General features: G+C 42.9%; 1 protein-coding gene and 1 pseudogene across 1 annotated transcript in view; one reads left to right on the top strand and one right to left on the bottom strand.

Moving 5' to 3' along the window:
* The window catches only part of LOC149458310 (uncharacterized), a 234,061-nt gene that overhangs the window by 160,202 nt on the left and 48,587 nt on the right, over positions 1–25,272 (bottom strand). The window lies entirely within an intron of this gene.
* LOC149458312 (U2 spliceosomal RNA) lies at positions 23,968–24,173 on the top strand (annotated as a pseudogene).

The raw sequence follows: 25,272 nt of genomic DNA, 5'->3' as shown, positions 1-25,272 counted from the left end.
ATGATGCTATTTTCAGTAGTTCTAGTGATCATATCAGCCCAAAAAAGTCTGGGACTCCGAATACCAACAACAAATTACAAGTGTGTTTCTGTACACAGCTTTTATTACAGTTATTTATGACCATTTCTCCTGTACTCTACTCTTTCAGTCAACAACAATCCATTCCACTAAGAGTTTACCTTGTGTGATGGTAATCCTTGATCCACAATTACCGACTGGACAGGCTCTGCCATTGTGAGTATTTTGTGGGGTACACAAACACTGACCACCAGGAAGGGGGGGGGGGTTGCTACAGGGCACAAAATGTTTCAATGTTTGCTTTAGTTTCCTTTGCTTATAAAGAATGCACATACGGTATCAAAGACTGTGACTGTCTGTAATCTACCAACCACTAGGCTGTAAAGGGGAACTTATTTTTAAGTAAGTGTCCTTTTCAGAAGAATTGCTCACAGCAACTGCCTGAGATCTCTTCACTGAACAGACGCTTTGTCAAAGTGGGCTTCAGTACACCGGAGGCAAGATGCCAATAGCTAGTAATATTTAAGGATTTTCCTGCAATAGGTCTAACTATAACTCTGCCTTTCAAACGTCTGAGCTATGGTTCACAAAACTACTGAACTCTACATGCCGAATTCTGTAGTTTGTAAGGCAGAATTCAGTAGTTGGTAAGTAAATTTAGGAGTTAAGCAGTTTTGTGTTTGCTTACAAACCAGAGAACTCTGAATGCAGAGTTCAGTAGTTTGTAAGGCAGAAATGTCTACATTACAATCCACTGAACTTCACAGCTAAAAGGTGAGGGAAGAGCTGGGGGGCACCAGAGAGAGAGAGAGAGGGAGGACAAGGATCTGCCTGCTGGGGTACTGAAGAATTTGGGAAGAGAATTATGCAAATATTGGGGCAACAGAAGGGGAGAAGGATCTGCATTAATGGGGCACTGGAAAAGAAATGGCCAGAGCTAAGCAAGGATGATTATAGAGAGGGGGGATAACAGAACTGGGGGCACTGGGGAGAGGTTTTTGGGCGTATTAGTAGAGCTTAAGGACCAGAAAGCGAAACATTAGAACAGGGGGACCAGTGAGAGGAGGAGGATCAGCAAAACTGGTAATACTACTAAGCTTCTTTAAACATGGCATTTGCCAAGCTTCACTGAAACTTCAAAAAGTATCTCTGATTTATCAATGAAGCATCAAAAAAGCTTAGTTAACCTGGCCTTCAATATACTGGAGGTGAGATGCCAATAGCAAGTAATTTAAAAGATATTTCAGTTATAACCAGAACTAGATCAGTTTTTGATAGTATTAATTATGCTGCACTTCAATTGGAATTTGAGAGACTATCCACACATTGTCCTTAACCACTTGCCTACCGGACACTTATACCCCCTTCTTTACCAGGTCAGCTTTCAGCATTGTCGCACTTTGATTGACAATTGCGCGGTCATGTAAGATTGTACCTATATGACATTTTTATAATTTTTTTCTCACAAATAGAGCTTTCTTTTGGTGGTATTTAATTGCTGCTGGGTGCTTTACTTTTTGCGCTATAAACAAAAACAGTGCAAAAAAAAGTGCAAAAAATTTTGAAAAAAAAAAAAAAAAAAGTTTGTTTCTATTATAAAATTTTTCAAACAGGTAATTTTTCCTCCTTCACGGATGTGCGTTGAGGCAGCACTGATGGGCACTAATAGGCGGCACTGATAGGCAGCACTAATGAGGTGTCACGGATAGGCGGCAACGATAGGTGGCACTGACTGGCATCACTGCTAGGCACTGACTGGCAGCACTGCTGGGCACAGGTGGGCGGAACTGGTGGGCGGCACTGCTGGGCACCGATCATCAGTGCCCTGATGATCGGTGCCGATCCCTGCTCCGACAACTGCTGATAACAGCGTGAGGAAAGTGCAGCCGAGAACCGGCAATTGTATCATTGGATACGGCTGATCACGTGGTAAAAGGCCGCTGTGATTGGCCTTTTAGCACATCACGTGATCAGCTGTGTCCGTAGGACACAGCAATCATGGAGATCACCGGGGGCGCGCAGGAGAGCGCGTTCTGGGAGGATGTCATATGACGCCCTCCCAGAACTGGTCGGCCGCAGTGCAGCCGTCATTCGGCTATCTGCGGTTGGCAAGTACTTTTCTTACAGATACAGTCTGCATACAAAAGAGGACAGTTGCTAAAACACTATCGCCCAAAACATGGAGATTTCACACGTCAACAGCCAATACCCTGTCTTCATATGGACTGCTTGTGCACTTTCAAATCTTTCAATGCACTCAAAGTTCGTTTATCTGTTTGCCACTCCAAATCAGACACTGGAAAAGCAAGTGAAGCAACAGTTGTGTTTCACTGCCAGTTATGCGTATGCATTGAGCCCTGCACTGAAGCCACTTCTTACACTTGCACAGCCATTTGAAACGGGTTGCATGTCCAAATGAAGGCTGTATATTCAACGTTTAATGGGACAGGATCAGTATTTTCCAGGATAGAAGAGTATATAGATTTTTTTCTACAGCCAGTGGTCAAATCAATGCCATCCTATTTGAAAGATGGACAGAATGTGATTAATATAGTACAGAATATGGTGATCATACCGGAGGACCTACTGGTAACTATAGATGTAAATTCGCTCTATACCAGTAATAAACACAAAATGATGGTGTTAGGGCAATACAATGGGCACTCAAAAAGCACACAGGGCTACATATTAAACAGGGAAAATTTATAATACAATTATTGGAATTAAGCATGGATAGAAATTATTTCTGGTATAAAGGGGAATACTATCAACAGAAGAAAGGCGTAGCCATGGGTGCAAAATTTGTGCCGAGTTTAGCAAATATATTCCTAGCTAAATGGGAGGATACAGAAACATTTGGAAAGGAGTGGATAGGGTTAAAACTCTAAAGAAGGTATATAGATGATATTATAATAATATGGCAGGGCCCTTTGGATTCATTAAAGATATATTTTAGAGCATATTAAGAATAATGAATATGAATTGGGTTTTACGTATAATATAGACACTGCATCGGTTAATTTTGTTTAGATCTGAATATTTTTAAGGATAAAGATAAATTATTTACAAAAACATTTTAAAGATACCGACAGAAATGGTTATATACCAACTTGTAGTTGCCATCATCCCCAATGGATTAATGGTATGCCCAAGGGCCAAATTTACCAGGATTATGAGAAATTGCTCAAGATTAAGCGATTATATTGAGCAATCACAGGTCATTAAAGAAAGGTTTATACAGAAAGGGTATGATCCTGAAACACTTGAAAAGGTTAGATTTAAAATTACAAAGAAAAAAAAAAAAAAAAAAAAAGATTTAAAACTAGCCAAAATTATTTAGGAGAAAGTAAAATAAAAAAACATCAAAAGGTACGAAAAAAGAATAAAGCTGAGTACGCCTTCATCTCTAGATTCAATTGCCAATATAAAGATGTTGAGTCTATTTTCACAAAATATTGGCCAATTGTAAAAAAAGATAGGATTTTAGGGTCCATAATACCAGATAAACCCTCATTTATCGGAAAACAACGAATCTTCTGAATTCATTAGTTAAAAGTGTTATCTCTCCTCCCAAAAAGATGCAAATACAGATGTTTGATTTAAAAGGTTTTTACCCGTGCAAAAAATGCAATATCTGTAAGATTAATGGTATAAAAGAATAGAATTATTCAAAAATTTACTTCCCACACTATAAGAAAAATATATACTATAAAAAAATGTATTACGTGCTCGACTGCCTATGTAACATATTTGTTAAAGTGGCCATGCTGGCTTTAGTATATAGGAAGAACCACAAGACCCCTCTATAAGAGATTAAGGGATCACGTGGCTAACATTAAAAAAAGACCACTGCTTGTCTAGGCATTTCAGAGATTACTCAAATTTTGTGGTATAGATAAAATAGAATCACATTGGGGAGGTGGAAATAAAGTCCAAGCCATCTCCCAAAATGAGACCCTTTGGATTTTCCAATTAGATTCTCTTAAACCAAAGGGCCTCAATGTGGATCTTGATTTAAATTGTTTTATCTCAGATTTTTAAATATACTCAAGATATCCTAGAATATAGGGATAAATAACACAGAATTTGTATAATTTTAAATAAAGTTTGCTAAAAATAAATATTTTATAAATGGATTTTAAATAAAATTAACTTCTGCTTTTTATAAAATTTAAGTTTATTAATTGTTAATTTTTAATATTTTATATATTGTATGAGGTATAATAATATTTTTATAGAATATTTTTGAGTTCGTATTCGGAAGGATAGATTAGGGTTATCTCCTCATTTGCCACTAGAAGGCAGGATGGGAGTAATATATATTAATTTATATAATTTGTATATTCTCCTATACAATAGGAAAGCCTTTTTCAGAAGGTTTCTGTGTATTATTAAAGTTATATATGCAATAAAATATTGTAGGTAGTGTTAGTAGGTTATATTTAGATTTTAATAGGTCCCTTTTTCTTTAAAAAAAAAAAAAAAAAATTATATATATATATATAAATATATATATAAATATATATATATATAAATATATATATATATAAATATATATATATATATATATATATATATATATATATATATATATATAAATATATATATATATATATAAATATATATATAAATATATATATATATATATATAAATATATATATATATATAAATATATAAATATATATATATATATATATATAAATATATATATATATATATATATATAAATATATATATATATATATATATATATAAATATATATATATATATATATATAAATATATATATATATATAAATATATATATATATATAAATATATATATATATATATATAAATATATATATAAATATATATATATATATATATATATATATATATATATAAATATATATATATATATATAAATATATATATATATATATAAATATATATATATATATAAATATATATATATATATAAATATATATAAATATATATATATAAATATATTCCCTCCTAGATTGTAAGCTCCAAGGATCAGGGCCCTGGATCCCCTCATGTTTTGCATTGTATTGGTATTGTTCTGTCACATGTTCTGTCCCCCTTTGTAATGTACAGCGCTGAGCGAACTATCGGCGCCTTATAAATACTGTATAATAATAATGTATAATAATATATATATATATATTATATATAGATATTCCTTTATCTATACAGTGTTATATACGTCCCCCACAGGAATCTGTATATTTATAAGAGTATTTATGGATTGTATGAAAAATCTGAGTATTTATGGAGGTTTATAGGTTTTACATGATGTAGTGGCATAAGGAATAAAATATGCGGACTAGTATCGTATGGTATCGTTTTCCATAAAGCAAAATGGCGGTGGAGGACTTGCAATGAGTAATCTGGACCGAGATATAATGCGGCCGCCTCTCCAACGCATACACCCCTGGCGAAATGCATCAAGGGACGTGACGTTGCCCGAGAAACCGGAAGTAGTGGAGCGGCCATTTTAACTGTGGGAAAAGCGGTTGGCGTTCCTGGAAGCTGCTGCAAGGTAGTTCATGGGATCTTTTATGCCGGATACAAGGCGTTGTATGTAAGCATTACTAATAAAGCGTGAAGTTATTATATCTTTACATACTACACTATACAAATCTTCTTTTCTCTATGAATGAATGGACTGGAGTCTTAAAGGAAACCAGAGTATCGATAGGAGTATTGGGGGATCAGAAGGTACCCACAATGTCCTAGTATATCTGTATCCTCCTTTGGAGGCTATATAGGAGGAGTATATAAAGGCTGGCTTATTACTTATTTGGGTAAGTGTATGCAATTCAGCCACATTAGATGTGTACACTGAGTGTTCACTGAAGAACTTTATAAATACACAGAGTGGTTCACTATGACATATTTTAGAGGTCACCACGTGTTTGCACGATTTATGCGTTTTGCATGAGACCAATAAGGTTTTTTTTTGTATACGTACTTGTGATATTTTGATTTATTTATGTGAGGATAATGCACTTTGGAGTTTTCTTTTATTTTGAGGTACACGGCACATACTGGATTTACATGGAGAGTTTTTTTGGAAGAAATTTTTATGGACTTTATTTTTGTTATTTTGATTAAATTTTGCTTGTTTATATTGATTATATGAACACTAAGAAGGGTATTCAGTCAATTAATATATTCCACGTTTAATGCACACAAGAGTATGAAAGGAATTGGCTCATATTCCTTTCCAGATACAATGACCCCCGTCTGTCCCCGGATGACCAGTCACTGCCCTTCAGATCCGGAGCCCACTCTGAGATATAGGAATTGCACACAGACACAAGATGGTATCTCAGACTGAACTGAATTTATTCTTCCGTGTTTAAACTTATATATGAAACTTCAAACAATGCATAAGAATATAAAACCAATCAAATATCAGATATATAGAAACCACTCAAATATCATATGCGTCAATTATGACCTTTTATTCAGGATAGAAAGTAGCCAATTTCCCTATTTATCATTGGCTATAATTATTTATAATCTTGCGACAGGATATATTCAACCGCAGACTTTCACTTTTACGCTGGCTAGTGGGAATAAGGGAAATTGGAGCTGAGAGGAAAAAGGAACTTTAAACTCTTACAAAATAAATCAAAGAACAGTCTTAAAACAAAAATTAATCTTTTAAATACTGACACAAGTTTAAAATGGATACTTATTCTAAGATGGCAGAACTTGAGCTAACATTAAACATAATAGCTTTCCTTTCAGAGTACAGTACACAGGGGGAGTAATGTAGTACAATTTAAGACTGGCATAACCTCAAACAATGATTTTCAAGATCATCTGACTGAAGTGCAGGAAAAGGTTTCTTCGCAGAACGACATTGAGGGTGAGTTTGGAGGAGCCTGTAGAAGGAATACATGACTTGGAAATTCAGCTGGAACATAACCTGGCTTCACTTTTTTTGAAAAAGTAATGCCCGTAGCATAAAAGAAGGAAAGAAGTAGCGCAGGGCAGGCATGACTAGGCCTAGAGTGGGAAGGAAGGCTAGAAAGGGTTAAGTCAGTGCCAGGGGGTTTGAAAATAAATAGGTGGGAGCTGGTTGGTAGAGGGAGAACGTGGGTGGTCTCTTTGGCACCTTTGGGTGGGGTGTCCTGGGTGGGGGGTGGTCAGTCGGAGCTGGACGTTGGTGAGTAAGCTTCCCTCCCACCCTACCTACACCAGCGTATTATTAGGGCCTTTTCCCTGAGGGTCTCGGTGCAGACAGTGGGGCTGTCATGGATGGACTGGTGGCCCGCCTCACGAGGAATAGAATGGCTGAAGAGCCGGGTCTCTGCCTTTCTGCAGGACCCGGGCTTGTCACAGGACCCGGGCTTATCACAGGGCCCGGGCTTATCACCAGAGGAAGGGGGGCGGGAGCGCCCACGTGCTCGGAGGTCTCGGCCTCCGGAGCGCTTTAGTCCGGACTCCCCCTCCCCCAGAGCTCAGCGCCGCATCGGGAGCCCCGCTCGGGACCCTCCGGCCCCTCGGGCAAGGCACTCTCTGGCCTCTGCTCGCAGGGGAGCCGGGAGGAATCCCCATCTTCGGCGGAGCTCGGTGGGCGGGGTTTCGTACGGAGGAAGCCCCTCCCCCCGCCCGCACGGCAACGGAGACGGGACGGCAACGGCTCCTCCACTGACGAGGTGCCTGTCAGGGAGGGAGCCCAACGTGGGAGAAGGAGCGCTGCGGCTGCCGGGCTGTCCCCTGCGGCAGTCGGCGGGCCCTCTGGGAAGCATGGAGCGGTGGCTCTGAAGAGGCACAAGCAGAAGGGCAGCATTGGGCAGAGTGCTGAGGAGTGTGTGACGGGACGGAGACCAGGGACGTCGAGGGGCGTGGCTGGTGCCAAGAGGAAGAGTCAGCAGCAGCACGGCCCAGAGGGACCTGTGGCTCCTGGGACGGGGAGGCCATGCAGCCGTCAGGAAGAGGACGGAAGATCGGAGGGCGAGCTGTCGGAACCCGATGCGGGGGCGACAGCTGGCCGCTCTGCGTCGATGGAGTCGGGACGCGCGGCTGATGGGACATCTCCTGGGCAGCCTGGTGAGTTCCCTGTTTTATTTTCTTCTGCACTTCGGGACCTGTTGGGGGGAGGCGGGGGCGCGGCCCTGGCGGAGAGGGTTGCAGGCGTTCCCGAGTCAGGTTTAAGGGGGGGTCTCGGCGATCTGATGTCCGGTTTGAGGGATTTGTTGCGGCGCTTTGAGCGGGGTGAGGGTAGGGCCCCTGGGCCTGCTTCAGTGTGGCTTCCGCCGCCGGTTGGGGAAGGATTTGGGGTCCTAGAGCAGGAGGGAGGGGACTTGCGGAGCTCGGGGGTTTCTCCTCCTCCTTGTTCTGCGCCAGGGGTGGTTACAGCGGAATCAGGTGCTCTGGTTTCCGGGGTTGTAGATGGGGGTGCTGGGGTCTCCGGGACAGTAGGCTTGGCGGACTCGGCCAAGTGCGAGGTGTATGTATGTTTTGAGGGCCCGTTGGGTGCGCACTTACCGTCGGAGGTTCGAGAGCGGATTTGGAGAGGGGAGTATGTGGAAATTTTCACGCTCTTGCCTTTGGAGCGTTTTCCATTAGATGGGTCGCGGGTTGACGAGGGTAGGCGAGAGGACGCGGAGAAGCAGCGCTTTCGTTTTATCCCGCGTACATTTGTGAATTGGATGCAGGCTTTTGCGATCATGGCCAGTGTCATTGGGGAGAAGACTCCTGAGCATTGCTCAGCTCTCTTTTGTTACCTGGATGCCATTAGCAAGGCTCACAGGGTTTACGGTGGGACCGCATGGCTTCGATACGACGAGCAGTTTCGGCAGCGGCGGGCTGTTCGCCCTTCGTTGCGTTGGGACCATAAGGACATTGGCCTTTGGATGCGCCTCATGACTCCCGTGTGGGCTCCTGGTCCGTTTTTTCAGGGCGGGGTCGGTGGTTCATTCTCCCCAGGACAAATCGGCCTCAAAGCGTAGGGGTGTATGTTGGCAGTTCCAAGAGGGCGCGTGTCGTTTCGGAGGGGTCCTGCCGTTTTAAACATGAGTGTTCAGGTTGCAGCGGCTCCCATCCTTTGTCGCGCTGTTTCAAGCGGGGTAGAGGCCTGTCCGGAGAGCATGCGAGTAAGAGGGACGACTCCAGTGAAAGTGGAAAGGATGCGGCCTTTCCTAAATAGATATCCGGATCGAGCAGCCGCCGGGCTGCTGTTGGCTGGGTTTTCGGAGGGTTTTCGTATCCCGTGTAGTTTGACTTCGATCCCCCCTTTAGCTCGTAACTTACGGTCGGCGGTGCAGCATGCTGAGGTGGTTTCGGCGAAGTTGAGTAAGGAAGTGGGGTTGGGACGTATGGGCGGGCCGTTTTCTTGCGCTCAGTTTTCAGACCTGGTGGTTTCCCCCTTGGGGGTGGTGCCCAAGAAGGAGCCAAATTCGTTCAGGTTGATTCACCACCTGTCTTTCCCCAAAGGGGGGGTCGGTTAATGACGCCATCGATCCACAGTCCTGCTCGGTGTCTTACACATCGTTTGATTTCTGGGTTCGTCATTATGGGCGCGGTTCGCTTATGGTGAAGTCGGATATTGAGTCCGCATTTCGATTGTTGCCGGTACATCCGGATAGTTTTCGTTTTCTGGGGTGCCATTGGCAGGGCTCGTTTTACGTTGATAAGTGCCTTCCCATGGGGTGTTCGATTTCTTGCGCATTGTTTGAGCGGTTCAGTTCGTTCTTGGAGTGGGTGGTGCGGGATGTCTCCGGGATAAATTCGGTCATCCACTATTTGGATGATTTTCTTTGCGTGGGTCCGCCCGCTTCCAGGGTATGCGCGGTTTTGCTGGCCACGTTGCAACACGTTGCTGAACGTTTCGGGATTCCATTGGCTTTGGACAAGACAGAGGGCCCGGCTTCGGTGATGACTTTTCTGGGCATCGTTTTGGACTCGGATGCCATGGAGGGCCGGCTGCCAGGGGACAAGCTGTTGGCCCTACAAGGGGAAATTCGTGGGGTGCTGGGCAAGCGAAAAATTCAGCTACGGGCCTTACAGTCGTTGCTGGGTAAACTGAACTTCGCTTGTCGCATCCTGCCGATGGGGTGAGTATTTTGCCGACGGCTGGCGGCGGCGGGAATTACTTCCCCTTTGCATTTTATTCGTTTAACTAGGGAACATCGGGAGGACTTGCGGATTTGGCATACCTTTTTGGATGACTTTAATGGACGGGCGCTGTGGATGTCTGGACCAGTCAGTAATTTTGACTTGGAATTGTTTTCGGATGCGGCGGCTTCCGGGGGATATGGGGCCTTTTTTAGGGGGCGGTGGAGTGCGGCTCCGTGGCCTTCTTCTTGGGTCGCGGCGGGTTTCCTTAGTAACCTGGTGCTGTTGGAACTTTTTCCGGTGGTATTGGCGGTTGAGGTTTGGGGTGAAAATTTTAGGAATCAGAAGGTTCGTTTTCATTGCGACAACTTGGGGGTGGTTCAGGTCATCAACCGGGTCTCGGCTTCCTCGCAACCAGTGGTTGGCTTGCTTCGCCATTTAGTGTTGCGTTGCCTGCAGCTGAACATTTTTCTCCATGCTGTGCATCTCCCTGGGGTTGATAACATCTTGGCTGACGCTTTGTCTCGTTTTCAGTGGGACAAATTCCGAGAGTTGGCGCCGGCGGCGGAGCGACACGGGGTTCCTTGTCCCGACTGGCTGTGGGAGATTGCCTTGGGGTCATTGCAGGTTGGATACGGAGGTCGGTGAGTGAGGCGACATGGTCTGCATACTCGAAGGTCTGGCGGGAGTGGCGGGACTTGTTACAACAGGTCGATATAGATCCGTGGGGGCCGGAGGTAGGGGTGGCTGTGTTGTATTATTTGGCAAGGAACTTGGAACGGGGGGTGTCGGCTGCTGCAGTGGATCGGCGGTTGGCTGGCTTGGCCTTCCTCTTTAAGCTTCAAGGGTGTCGGGACTTCACAAAAGAATTTTGGGTACGACAGGCTCTTCAAGGTTACCGTAGGGCTTGTCGCAGTAAGGATTCTTGTCGTCCAGTGTCCTTCGAGTTGTTAGGATCGTTGTTTGAGCATCTGCGCTTTGTTTGCTTTTCCGACTTTGAGGTGTGCTTATTTGCGGTGGCCTTCTTTGGGGCATTGCGTATTGGAGAGCTTGTCAGTCCATCCAAATCCGTTCTTGGGGGGTTGTTGGGGGATGATGTCATGGTCTCTAGTGACTGGGTGGAGGTGTTTGTCCGTCGGTCCAAGACGGACCAATTGGGTCGTGGTGCGCGAGTGCGGATTTTTGCCCTTCCAACATCATTGGTGTGCCCGGTGCGGGCGGTTCGTGAATTTTTGTCCCGTCGTCCGGTGGGGTGTGGCTCTTTTTTCATGCATGAAGATGGGTCCCCGTTAACTCGTTTTCAATTTGTGTCGGTTTTTCGACGATGTTTGAAGGTTGTGGGTTTGGATGCATCTTTGTATGCTTCTCACTCGTTTCGGATTGGGGCAGCTACTGAGGCCGCCCGGTGGGGTTTGTCGGATGCGGCGGTAAAACGTATTGGTAGATGGGATTCCCAGAGGTTTCGCTTGTACATTCGTCCGCATCTGTTGGGTGATTAAGGTTGGATCCCGGGTTGTTGTCCCTGGGTTGGGGGGAGTTTGTCCTGTCTCTGTGCCGTTTTGTTCTGGTGGTAGGTATTGTTCTTTTATTTCAGATGGAGCGGTGCACCTGGTGTGGATCCTGGGGCACTCCTACGTTTTTTGGGGGGCCAGGCGGGCGGATGTGAGGCCTAATGGGCGGCAGTTGGGGTTGACCAGACAAGAGGCTTGCGTGCGATGGATAGGTGTGCCGGGGATGTTGTGGGGTCGTGTGGTGCCTGAAGTTCGGAGTTTTGCTAGTCTGGATAGGCCACCGGATATTCTGGTATTGCATGCGGGGGGTAATGATTTGGGAGTTCGGTCCATGCGGGAGTTGGTGAGGGATGTAAAGATGGACTTTCTGCTATTGCGGAGGGATTATCCGGAAATGGTGTTGGTATGGTCGGATATGGTAGCCCGCGCTAAATAAAATTGGCTGTTTACCCTGCGATCGGCTGTGTCCTATCACAGCCGATCACAAGTATAAACAATGAGCGGTAACTTGCTGTCACCACTTCTCCTCACACACGGATCCTGTGTGAGGAGAAGGGGAACCGTGAGTTACAGCTCAGTACAGTGCAGCACATTACAGATCGCCTCCAGATTGCCATCACAGTGTACCTGTCACCAGCTGCCCATCACAGTGTACCTGTCACCAGCTGCCCATCACAGTGTACCTGTCACCATCCAGCCCATCAGTGTACCTGTCGTCAGTCCATCAGCATTCCTGGTACCTGTCGTCAGTCCATCAGCATTCCTGGTACCTGTCGTCAGTCCATCAGCGTACCTGCCAACAGAGCCCATCAGCGTACCTGCCCACAGAGCTCATCAGCGTACCTGTCCACAGAGCCCATCAGCGTACCTGCCAACAGAGCCCATCAGCGTACCTGTCCACAGAGCCCATCAGCGTACTTGCCCACAGAACCAATCAGCGTACCTGTCCACAGAGCCAATCAGCGTACCTGTCCACAGAGCCAATCAGCGTACCTGCCCACAGAGCCCATCAGCGTACCTGCCCACAGAGCCCATCAGCGTACCTGCCCACAGAGCCCATCAGCGTACCTGCCCACAGAGCCCATCAGCGTACCTGCCCACAGAGCCCATCAGCGTACCTGCCCACAGAGCCCATCAGCGTACCTGCCCACAGAGCCCATCAGCGTACCTGCCCACAGAGCCCATCAGCGTACCTGCCCACAGAGCCCATCAGCGTACCTGCCCACAGAGCCCATCAGCGTACCTGTCAGCGCATACAACTGTGCAGCCTGTCAGTGTACCTGTCATCAGCCTGTCATCAGATTACCCATAAAAGAGCCACCATCACTGCAGCCCATCAGTAGTGTACCCATTACAGTTGCCTGACATACTGCCAACATGTCAAAAAAATATTACTCTAGTGAGGCAGCTTTCCAAATCCTGAGCATGACGGACAAGAGCAGCGGGGAGCTCTGACCGTCCGATTCCGATTTGGATTACGAGCCAAGAGAAAGCAGTGGATCGGTGACCGAATCGGAAGAGGAAGCAGTCCCTTCTAAAAGAATAAGACACTCCGAAGAAGCTCTGAAGAGCAGCAACAACGAGCAGCTCCAACATACCAGTGCCATTACACCCGAATGGTCAGTCAGAAAATGCCAACAGAACTAGACCCCAGGATGACAGGCTCAGTACCAGCACTGGGATATCATGCCAGACCCCAAGAGTCAGGTCCCAAACTTACCTCCCAGACTCTCTGGCAAACCCTTTGTGGCTGCCTTCCAACTCAGGATCAGCTACAATCCAACCTTTCACCGCAGAACCAGGAGTGCAGACCAACACAGAAAATTTTTCCCCGATTGATTTTTTACATTTGTTTTTCCCTGATAGTTTCCTTCAGTCAATTGTCGATCAAACCAACCTATTTGCCCAACAATATATTGCAGCCAACCCCAATTCGTGTTATGCCCGTCCATTCGAGTGGAGATGGCTATCACTAGATGAGCTTAGATTGTTTTTGGGCCTTACAAAAAAAAAAAAAAAAAATGTACTACATTCATATTGGTCCACCCACCCCATCCATCACATTCCCATATTTTCATCCGTAATGTCCAGGTCAGGTTATGACATGATAATGCGTTTCCTGCATTTTAATGATAATTCCCAGTGCCCTCCCCGAGATCAGCCAGGCTATGACAAACTGTATAAAATTCGCCCCCTAATTAATTTTTTTTCTAGAATATTTTCTGAACTTTATGTCCCTGACCAAAATATCTGTGTGGACGAATCTCTTGTCCACATTAGTGGCCGGCTGGGATTCAAGCAATATATTCCCAATAAAAGGGCCAGGTATGGACTGAAGCTCAACAAGCTGTGTGAAAGTGCCACGGGTTATGTGCATGCCTTTCGCATGTGTGAAGGCAAAGACTCCCACCTCCAGCCCCCTGGGTGCCCAACCTACATTGGCACAAGTGGCAAAATTGTCTGGGACCTGGCCTTTCCACTCTTCCAAAAGGGGCATCACATCTACCTAGACAATTATTATACAAGCCTGCCCCTTTTCCGCCACCTGTACCTTGAAAAAACGATGGCCTGCGGTACTGCCCGAACAAACAGGAAGGGCTTCCCACAAAGTTTCGTTAGCACGATTCTACAAAGAGGGGAATCTGCAAGTCTTAGGAACGAGGAAGTGCTGGCCGTAAAGTGGAGGGATAGGAGAGATGTTTATGTCCTGTCCACTATCCATAATGACATCATGGTGGAAATTCATAGACGAGGGGACATCCAAAAGCCAGAGTGTATCCACAGTTATAATCAATTCATGGGGGGGGATGGATTTAAACAATCGCATGCTGCAGCCATACTTAAAGGAAGTCCCTCTACTGGTACAAAAAGTTGCAATATACTTTTTCCATATGGCCATTTATAATTCATACATCACCTATCAAAAATCAACTGAAAGACCTAGCCCCTTCCTCAAATTCATAGATGTCATCACTTCCCTAATCTATCAGCAAGGATCTCCACCACAAACCATTCGCTCCGATTGTGTCAGCAGACAGCATGAACACCATTTCCCTGAGAGAATTCCACCATTAGAAACAGGAAGAAGACGTCAAAAAATGTAAGGTATGCAGAAGAAGGGGAATTAGGAGAGACACCAGTGTTCATTGTCCCCAATGTCCCTCCCAACCAGGCCTATGCATCGTAGACTGCTTCAGACATTATCACACTTTAATAAGTTATTAGTTCCCCATATTTTCAACAGCCTGCAATTTCCCCATTTTTATTATCTGTGCTGATCTTTTGCCTACTGCCTTGATTTACCATGCCTCTGCCTTCCACCTTAACTGTCCCTGGCCTGTTTACCGACAATGCCTCTGCTTGCCGTCTGAATTGCTTCTAAACCACATTTCTGCCTTCCACCGAAAATGACCATGGCTTTTTTATCGACTATGCTTCTGCCTGCCGTCTGGATTATCAACCACGTTTATGCCTTCTTCCTGGACTGACCTCGGCCTGTTAAATTGACAATGTTTTTTGCCTGCTACTTGATCTTTTGCCCTGCTACTGCAGTAGTGGGATTCAAGATAACACAGGGGTCTCGCATATGTTAGGGGCTTCAGAATAGAGAAAAAACTGTTTTTGGTATTCCCCGGGTTTTGTAATTCCCGGAATAGGGTCTGTTTGTCCGGAGGCTTCGAAGAGATTGGGTGGGACGAAGCCTCTAACCCTGTGCCCCATGGGTGGGACGAAGCCTCTAACCCTGTGCCCCAGTCCTATCTGACCAAGGCCCTAAGCCTGATGTTCCTGTCTGCTGCCTGGACCAATACTTTGGCTGTGGTGACCATATCTGCTCTTGCTACCTGTACTGGCCCAAAACTTTTTCGGACCATGTTCCTGCCTGCTGCCTGGACCAATACTTTGGCTGTGCTAATCATATCTCTGCTTGCTGCCTGTACTGACCTAGGACTTTTTATGGACCGTGTTCCTGCCTGTTGCCTGGACCAATACTTTGGCTGTGCTGGCCATATCTCCTTTTGCTACCTGTACTGACCCAAGAGTTTTTCAGACCATGTTCCTGCCTGGTGCCTGGACCAATACTTTGGCTGTGCTGACCATATCTCTGCCTGTACTGACCCAGGACTTTTTATGGACCATGTTTCTTCCTTCTGCCTGGATCTCAGCCTGCTGCCTGTTCTGACCCTGGCTTGTTTATCCACCATATTCCTGCCTGCTCGAATCCTGTTGCCTGCTTCCTGGTCCAATGCTCTCCTAAAACCATAGGTAATCTTTTGCTTATCCTTTCTTTAGCTGTGAAAAAGTCTCACACATGTGGTATTGTCATGTTCAGGAGGAGTAGTAAAATGTATTTTCAAGTATAGAAGAAATATCCTATAAATTGACAACTTTGTGTAAAAAAATATTTTAATTTTCTTTCCACATTTTCTAAAAACTTGTGGAAAAAAATGACATGTTCAAAAGACTCATTATGCCTCAAAGAATATATTTTGGAGTGTTTTCTTTCCAAAATGTGGTAATTTTGTTTTGTTTTTCCTTTGTCTTGCTGCCTGGGACCTTCAAAACTGTGATAGGTAGTCAGGAAATTAGATGTGTAATTTATGCCCCTTTTATGCTCCTAGAATGCATGAAGGTGCTACTTGGATGTTGGGTCTCTGTATGTGGCCAAGCTGCGGAAAAGTCTCACACGTGTGGTATCGCCATACTCAGGAGTAGAATGCATTTTGGTGCATAATTCTTGGTATGTACATGCTGTGTGTTAGAAATATTTTAGAAATGTACAACTTTGTGTGAAAAAAAAAAAGTTTTCATTTTTCTTTCCACATTTTCTAAAAACTTTTGGAAAAAATAACATTTTCAAAAGACTCATTATGCCTTATAACATATACCTTGGGATGTTTGCTTTCCAGAATGGGGTCATTTTGTGGGTGTTTCTATCATCCTGGTGCTCCAGGGCCTTCAAAACTGTGATAGGTAGTCAGAAAATTAGATGTGTAATTTATGCCACTTCTATGCTCCTACAACCTGTGAAGGTACTGCTTGGATGTTGGGTCTCTGTATGTGGCCAGGTTGTGGAAATGTCTCACACATGTGGTATCACAATACTCAGGAGGTGTAGCAGCATGTGTTTTGGGGTGCAATTGCAAGTATGTCTATGCCAGGTGTGAGAAATAACTTGTTATTTTGACAATTATGTGTGAAAAAAAAAAATTAATTCATATTCCAAAAGAATTCTGGGAAAAAATACAACTTCAAATAACTCACCATGTCTTTTACTAAATACTTGGGACTGTATTTTCCAAAAAGGGGTCTTTGGGGGCTATTTGTACTTTCCTAGCATGTTAGGGCCTCAAGAAATGAACAATCAATTTGCAATGATTGGTGCCATAGCTTGTAGACTTTATCTTTCACACAGACTAAATAATATACACAGATTTTTTTTTTTTACCAAAGTTATGTAGAAGTATAAATTTTTGCCTAAATTTATGAAGAAAAATTACTTATTTGCTAAATTTTATAATAGAAACAAAGAAAACTTTTTTTTTCTAAATTTTCGGGGGGTTTTTTGTTTATAGTGCAAAAAATAAAAAACCCAGGGGTGATTAATTACCACCAAAAGAAAGCTCTATTTGTGGGAAAAAAATTATAAAAATTTCATATGGGTACAAAGTTGCATGACCGTGCAATTGCCATTCAAATTGCGACAGCACTAAAAGCTGAAAATTGGCCTGGGCAGGAAGGGGGTAAAAGTGCCCTGTATGGAAATGGTTCAACAATAAGAATATTTTGGACAAGGTGCTGTGTGCAGGGAGTTCTTCATCAGAAGGATACCACTTATTCAGAGATGGATCTCATTTCAAGGAAAATGTTCTTTTGAATGTAGAAGAACTAATGATTGCACTTGGGCTATATATAGATGAGTTTGAAGTGGCAAATCCACTGGGGATATCCAAGAAAAAAAACAAACTATGTGCAGTATATTGGGTACTTGCTAATCATGACTCCAAGTATCGATCAGCTCCTCACTCTATTCAGCTTGCAATATTGTGTAAGGTTAACACAGTGAAAGAAACTGGCTATCCCAAAGTTCTATACCCTCTCATTGAAGATCTTGCAACTCTTAAGAACCATGGTGTTTATATTGAACAACTAGCAGAAAGTGTTAAAAGGCACTGTGTTGTATGTAGCAGAAGACAACTTGGGGGCACACTCTTTGGCAGGATTTCAGGAGAGTTTTACAGCAGGCAATTTTTGCCGATTTTGTATGTGTACACGAGATGACGAGCACAGTAATTAGGTCAGGTCAGGTCTACACCAGCCAAGGACAAGAGAAAGCCATGATAGACATGTGCAGGGGGTTCTACATGGTCATGCTATGGTCATACACCATGGTGTTAAAATGGGGTGCTCATTGAGTGAAAAACTTTCATGTGGTGGATGGCTTTCCACCTGACATTCTGCATGATTTTTTTGGAGGGTGTAGTACCGGTAGAATCACTATGTCTTCAGGATTTGATTACCAAGAAGTATATTTCTTTGGACTCTTTGAATAAGGCTATCAGGCCCTTTCCTTACACATTTTCTGATAAAGATGACCAACCACAGATCATTCCAAAGAACTTCAACTCAAAAGAGATCCATAGGGGGAAATGGCCATGAAAATTGGTCTCTCCTAAGACTGCTTCCATTGATGATAGGCTGCAGTATCCCTGAAGTAGATGTATTATGGGAGATACTAATGCTTCTAAAAGAGATACTGGAGGTGGTGATGTCATCACATTTTACTGAAGATCCATTTCCTGGATTGCAAAATCTCAGAACATAGAGAATTACTGCAGAAAATGTTTCCAAACTTCTTCCGAAACATCATTTTATTGAACACTACCCTCAATTTGTAAAAACATTTGGCCCACTTGTAGATGTATGGACAATGCGTTTTGAAGGGAAGCACAGTTTTTTAAAAAGGTTGAGCATGACACTCGTGATGTCAAGAACATAGCACATACTTTGGCTGTAAGACATCAGAGGATGATGGCCTTCCACTTAGATTCCTCCACATTCTTTAAACCTCCTTTGCAAATTGATAAAGTGAGGTCAGTTATGGTCACGTCTTTCCCTGAAAATATTTAGCGTTTGTTACATCAGCGAAATGCCAAGCAAAGTACAGTGCTGGTTGCATCTTCTGCATGTGTTCATGGCGTTAAATTCAGTGCATGTATGATCATTTGTTGGCAGTTGCTCAGGTCTTCCAGAGTTTAGGCAAATAACACACATTGTTGTCGTCAACACAGAACTCCTGTTAGTCTGCAGACTTTTGAGTTCTTGGCATGTTGAGCATTTACGTGCTTATGGAGTTATGCATCAGTGGAGGAGGATCTCTCAGTCACTCAGCTGTCCAAGCTGAATGATGCATTTCCCTTGTCATCTTACAGAACGAAAGGCAGAGTGTATGTGACACTAAAGCAGTACATATTGTGCTGAAGGACAGTATGAACTAAAATGATTTTCACTTTCTGTAGGACCATGGAGAGCTATAAAGTAAGACTCATCATAACTGAAGAAGACATCCGAAAAGTGTCACTGGATGAAAAACCACAAACTGTTAAGCTGAAGAAAAAGAAAAATGCAAGCTGCAGTATGACTTCCATCTAATGTAGGAAGACCCTTACTTTGATAATGCCCTCTGAGACCTCAATGACATAGGAGACTTGCCAGCTACAAGAGCTACTCTGAAGGTCATTCCATTGCTAGCGAATTCCTCCTCCACCAGTATGTGGTATTATATTTCCATTGAATCAATTATTCTAGAGATTTGCAAAATGGATATATTTGAATTTAGATAAAAAAGATCTATTATTCCGGATGATGTGTTTAAAACCACTGAACATAATAATGACCTTCATGGTCTTTTCACTCACTTAACTAACCATACCACCTCAGAAATTCGCACCATATGGGACATTTCCTTTCTTGAACAGTATATAAAGGATAATATGGTCCCAAGATCCCTTAGATGGGATATTCCATCAGAAACGGACGACATCAACAGCGAGTCTGAGTGCTATCTGTTTTTTAATTGTAAAAGGTATAGAATTATTGAAATTTTTGATCAACAGAAAAAATTAGAATATTTAGATTTTGAAATAAACAAAACTAAGGAAAAACTTTCCCGATATATGGAGAGTGATGAATATAGAGCAGAATCCGATAAATTGAGATTATTATTAGAGAAAACGGAGAAAGAACAAAGAATTAAAAAGAGGAAAAAATATACACGAGATTTAAATGACTACAGGGAGAAGGAAGTCTTCAAATGGGAAACCACTAGATATGATTTCACTAACAATTCACAAGAGGGAGAAATCACAACATTAAATAAAGGGAACCTTAATTTTAGAGGAAATGGAGGGAGGAAAAACTCTTATAGACCCCCTCATACTCCCAGAGGCCCACCTCAGTCGTACCACGATAATATGTATCAACCTTCACCGAATATACCTACTGGAAATAGATTTACACCATTACAAAATTCTTATAGTCCATCCACCGGTTATCGAGATATGAGATCTCTTCCTACGAATCAGTACAAACCACAACAATATTATAGTAATAACCATAGACCACACAATCATAACCAATACCAACAACACTACCAAGGTAACGCAAACAATGACCGAGGGGGACAGAGGATGTATTGGCAAGAACATAACCAATTCCAGACCAATTACACCCATAACCAAACCCCCTCGAATTACAGAAAATCTAATTCTAACAATGGGGAAAAGAAAGGGTTATAGACATTATAATCCGCATACATCATATAATGAACTGCCACGCCCTAATTAAGGACTATCATCATAAGGGAAAATCACAGGAGGATCATAACCCAAGATCACAAACACATCCTGAATACCAACGGGACCATTTTTTAGGGAGAGGCCCTACACACAAAAGAAATATACGAGCAGAGGAAGAAGAGGAGGAAAGTGGATCAACAGACAAAAAACGCAGAACATAGATAAGGAAGGTATTTTCAATCTTAGCTCTAAAGTGTTAACTGATAAGGAATTGTCAGCGTTGAACAAAGGCTTAAAATTTGCACCAGGTACTAACCTTAACAAATTTGACACATTTGTAGACATACATAAATTTACTAGACGCTTGGCTATGAAAAGATATTTTCTTAATAACCCTCTAACTAGACAGACCAATACCCAAGGCCCGATACATATAAAATCATCACATCTAAAAAACGCCTCCCTATTTAATCCTCCGGCCCACTCCCATATTTCTATTTTCAAGAATATGGTCCTAAAAGATTTAGAGAAATTAAAAATCAATAATTGGGACTCCAAAGGCCCCAAAGAAATGGAGAAACTGAAGGACGATCTGTTAAAAGAAAAAGAATTAGTTATACGCCCTGCTGATAAAGGGGGCGGAGTGGTTGTTCTTGATAAAAAAAGACTACATAACACAATTTGGTGACATATTGAGTGATAGCAATACGTATAAAGTATTACATAATAATCCTCTGATGTCGTATAAAAAGACTCTTTAAGTGCATTTTGAAAAAAGGTTATGAAGAAGGTATATTGAACAAAAGAGAGAAGGATTACCTAAAGTCCATAAAAATCTGGTTAAACCTCCGGGAAGACCAATAGTGAGCGGTATAGGATCATTAACATCACGCATTGGAGAGTATATAGATTTCTTTTTGCAACCGCTGGTTATTAACACTCCTGCGTTTCTGAAAGATACGAAGCAAGTTTTAGTGGACCTAAAAACTGAGTTACAACAACCCACGTACTTAGTGACGGCGGATATAGCGTCATTATATAGCAATATAAAACATATTGATGGGTTGACAGCAGTGGATTTTTATTTAAGCAAATCGGATGACATTCCACTAATCACAAAAAATTTTTATTATGGAACTCCTTGATTTCGCGATGACACATAATTAATTTTGGTTTGGTGACAAATATTATTTGCAAACCACTGGTGTCGCTATGGGGGCAAAATTTGCCCCCAGCCTAGCCAATTTGTTCATGGCCAACTGGGAGGAAGAGATAATTTACTCTAGGGACTGGCCTGATCTCGTTCTTTATAAACGCTATATAGACGATATTTTACTCCTATGGAAGGGAGACGAATTTACGCTAATTTTTTTAATATCAAGCTGACATATGAATACAGTTATTACGAAATAAACTTTTTGGATTTAACACTTTTTAGAGAGGGGACAAGCATTTTGACTAAAAGTTTCTTCAAAATTACTGATAGAAACAGTTTCATCCCAAAATCTAGTTGCCATCATCCCAGATGGCTAAATGGGATCCCCAAAAGTCAGTTTTTACGTATCCGTAGAAATTGCGACAAATTGGAGGATTATACTTCCCAAGTTAACATCCTCAAAATCACAATTTGTTGAAAAAGGGTATAATACTGAGGTTTTTAACAAGGAGATTATAGAAGTCGGTAATTTGGAAAGAGAGAATCTCCTGGGCCCTAGAATTAAACGTAATAACGAAAGATTCTGTCCCTTCATTACGAATTATTCGTTACAATATGAGTATATCAAGAATTATTAAGAGGAATTGGTCTATTCTCAGGAACGACCCTATATTGGGCGAATCATTACCTTGTCAACCAGAAATCACATTCAGGAAAGCTCCACCGCTGAGAAACATTTTGGCGCCGAATATTATTAACCCACCCAAAAACATCTCCTTTAACTTCAACCATAAAGGATTCTACCCCTGCAACAGGTGCATGTTGTGCGTTTATAATGGAATACGCAAAAAACAATTAAGAACTTCCATTCAAATATTACTGGTAAAACATATGACATCCAAAGAACGATAACATGTTATAGCACTCATGTGGTATATCTACTGGAGTGCGATTGTGGGAAACAATACATTGGTAGAACCACTAGAAGGTTACGTGACAGACTCAGAGAACATCTTTCCAATATCAAAAAAGTCTTTAAAGACCACTCGGTATCAATGCATTTTAGGGAAGCCCACAAGAAAAATCCACATGGTCTGAAGTTTACTGGAATCAACATAGTAAACAGCCATTGGAGGGGTATTTTTAAACGCCGTGCGGTATCAAGGTTAGAAACCAAATGGATCTACCTGTTACGTACTTTGGCGCCATTTGGCTTGAATGTAGAATTAGATATAAAATTGTTATATCGATACAAGTTAACCGTCCCTGTTTTTACAACTATTTACAATATTTAGGGAAATATTTTTATAAAACAAAAAATGGTCTATGGTTATAAATTCTATTTTATTATAAAATAAAAAATTGTTTTAAATATCCGTTATTTAAAACAATCCTTTTACGAATATTTTGGAAGACTATACATTTTTATAGAGTGGTATTATTTTATTATCCTTACATGGGGTAACGCATTAAGTTTTATATGTATTTAGTGAGTTTTTATTTATCGGAGGCTGTGAAATATGGATGTGAATATAAATATTAGATACGCACTGAAGGACAGCCTTCTTTTTTTAAATAATTAATATGAAATAAATTATGTATTTTATATACACTTTCAAGCATCATACTATTATTTGTATGCATACAGAGTGTTTTTGTAATTTGATACAGACATAATTTTTAACACATCTTGCTTGATTTTACGGTTTAGTATTATTAGGAATTTTAAATACGCACAATTCACCATTGTATTATATGATTTTATGACACATACAATTGTCTACATTTATGTATAATTTAATATGTTTAATAATTATGACTGAGGACTAATTATATATGTGGGTCTGCGCATGCCATTATGATTTTTAGTCAATTGAGACTTGTAGTTCCACCATTATATCACATATACTAAGTATATCAGCCAATTGAGGGGATAACACCTGTTATGATAAATAAGAGGGCGAGATTCAAACTATCCCTACTCCTAAAATGCGAATATACATGTTTACTAGGTAATTTGAGTGTACAGGAGATAATAGCCAACTACAGGAACTTAACAGAGTGAGTCCCTGTGCTCTTTCCCATGGAACAAAAAATCCCCATAGGAATCAATGTAATTTTGGACTCCTTCAAAATGGCCGCCACGCGGACGATCTGCACATGCGCGAGCGGACGACGATGACGTCATGAAGTCCTAATGCGCATGCGCCGCCCACATTATATAAGAAATGTCACTGAGAGCAGCCAGCTTCCTTTGATAACGTGCAATCGCACGAAACATGTCAGGAAGTTGCTCTCAGTGACTTTACCATGTTGATTCCCCATCTGGCCAGATGCCATTGAAAGTGTAAGTGTCACTACAAAATATTTTTTATACTGGTTTCAAATAAAAGCTGTGTTGCACTATGATCGCTTCTCGGCCTTTTGGCTAAGATCAAGTGTAGTATCGACCTTGCCTTTAGGGGTGTCCCGGCTTCCAGCTAGGACGTTGAGAAACACTTGTATCTATCCAAGCCATTTGGTCTGTGTGGGGTACCCTCTTCTCGGCCTTGTAGGATCGTCGATTAAATTCGGCTTCACCTACTTGCTGCTATTGGGTTTGAGGCTTAGCCCCCACACAGAACGAGTTTGTGATCTTCCCCCCCCCTTGTTCACTCTGCGTTACTACCTCCGGGCAGTAGACGCTCAATAGCCTTTTCAAAGGCTAAGCAAGCGAGAGTGAAGCCGCCGAGGAAGAAGAAGGAGAAGGAACCCGACCAAGATCTCTGGGAAGCCCTCCTGAGAACTCCTCTGCGCCAAGATGGGGAAGAAACAGACCGTGAAGAAGCCACAGAACGCCGCTCCCGCCAAGACCCCGGGAGAAGCCCCCTCCGCCTCCACCTCCACCCCAGACCGCTCCGGCCCTGCAGACGGTCTCCCTCCCTTGGAGCCCTGGATGAAGCAGACAGTCGTGCTGCGGCTGAAAGAGGTGGACGGCAGAATCCCGGAGATGACCCCGGAAGTCTTTGGCAAGAAGATGATCCTTGAACAAGGATTTAGCAAGGCAGAGACCCTGTCGGTGCAGTCCTTTGTGAAAGGTTTGTTCCTTGTCACATTTGTCTCCATACAGGTGTGCAGAAGGTACTGGGAGGCAGTGAAGACCGCTGGACCCGACTCCCTCTTCCGAAAGTTCGCTGCGAACTCTCCCATTCAAAGGGACGAAAGAAGGATCACGGTGTCCATGAGGAACCCTCACGTCCCCGGCAGAGACATCGCCACCTACCTCCAAAGGTTTTGTGTCGTGTTGAAGGACCCAGTCCGGATACTAGACACCAACGGCTTCTGGACTGGTAAGTGGGCTGTGTTTTGCAGGCTACTAAGAGATCGTCCCGCTGGAGATCTCCAACACCTGCAACAGTGCTTCTCCCTGGGATCGTCATCAGGACTCCTACACTACCCAGACCTACCCCAGTCATGCCGCAAGTGCGGCCAGCCGGGGCACGAGGGTAAGGAATGCAGTGTGCTTTCTTGTAGGTTCTGTAGGTCTGCAGGTCACGAGACCAAGGATCGCCCAAGGTCCAGAACCTGCAACCTCTGTGGACGGTCCGAGCACGTCTACAGAGACTGCCCAGAAAGAAGCAGGACGTACGCCGGGGCCCTGAGCAAGGGCCCGGCCACCAAACCAACGCCACAAAAGCCTCCAAAGGACCCGGGTAAGAGGAACCCCCCCCAGG

This window comes from Staurois parvus, unplaced genomic scaffold (assembly GCF_062004578.1).
Source record: "Staurois parvus isolate SC_StPar_1 unplaced genomic scaffold, SC_StPar_1.0 ptg000288l, whole genome shotgun sequence".
Taxonomy (NCBI): Eukaryota; Metazoa; Chordata; class Amphibia; order Anura; family Ranidae; genus Staurois; species Staurois parvus.
This window is presented reverse-complemented; position numbering and strand designations above follow the sequence as displayed.